Raw genomic sequence first — 1,079 nt, forward strand, 5'->3', positions numbered from 1 at the left:
ACTCCTATCTCCAATAAACCACTAGAAAACCGGAAGTGGTGCTGTAGCTCAAGTGGTAGAGTGCTCGCCTTGAGCTGAAGAGCTGAGGGACAAGCGCTCAGGCCCAGAGTTCAAGCCCCACAACTGCCAAAAAAAAAAAAAAAGAATATTTCTTGGAGCACAATGGTAGACCTTCAATACATACTTTTTCTTTCTTTTCTTCTTTTTCTTTCTTTTCTTATTACCAGTACTGAGGCTTAAATGCAGGATCTTCCACTCTTACTTGGCTTTTTTGCTCAAAGCCTGGTACTCTACCACTGAGCTACACCTCCACTTCTGTTTTTTTATGGTTAACTGGAAATAACAGTTTCATGAACTTTTCTGCCCAGGCTGGCATCAAATCACAGTCTTCAGATCTTAGTCTCCTGAGTAGCCAGGATTACAGGTGTGAGCCAACAGCACCCAGTCAAAAAAATGTTTTCTGGACCCTACACCAATTTCCCTCATCCTCTAAGCCATTAATACGCAGTGGTAAATGTACTTAAACTACTGAAATTAGGGAATCCTCTAACATACTCAGATTCTCAAACAGATCTTCTTCTGTTTATTTGATTTTTTCCCCCAGATCCAAGTATATCCAAATATATCCAAATATATCATGGTCTTGGCAGAGCAGATGGTACACTACTGGGTAATTTGATTCCTTTAATATAAGATATATTTCCAAATGTGAGGACAATTTGGGAAAACTATCAAGAAATAATGCAGTATTCCAGGGCTAAAACAGAGAGCTGGCACCAATCCTAGACATCAAGGGGTCAGAAGTGACCCCTTGTGATGACCATACCTAGAGAAAATAACTGTGAGACAGGTCTTCTTGGCAGGAGTTGTGGCCTGTGGGAGGAAGATGCCACCCACCTCTGGGGACATGCAAGGAGGTAGACAGGGAAATAACAGCGCAAGTTCATGTTTCTCAGGAATCAGAGTATTCAACATGTCTGGGGGAGTGGATTATGGATATGCTCTATGCCATCTATTTTCCCCAACCAGATCCTCTCTATCCTTCATTTTAATTTTTGCTCTGCAAAGCTGATTCATGT

At 41.5% G+C, this 1,079-nt stretch overlaps 1 protein-coding gene across 1 annotated transcript in view; it reads left to right on the forward strand.

Annotated features, from left to right (window-relative positions):
* Positions 1-1,079, forward strand: part of Mpl (MPL proto-oncogene, thrombopoietin receptor) — a 13,196-nt gene that overhangs the window by 8,079 nt on the left and 4,038 nt on the right. The window lies entirely within an intron of this gene.

This window comes from Dipodomys ordii, unplaced genomic scaffold (genome assembly GCF_000151885.1).
Source record: "Dipodomys ordii isolate 6190 unplaced genomic scaffold, Dord_2.0 Scaffold33, whole genome shotgun sequence".
Taxonomy (NCBI): Eukaryota; Metazoa; Chordata; class Mammalia; order Rodentia; family Heteromyidae; genus Dipodomys; species Dipodomys ordii.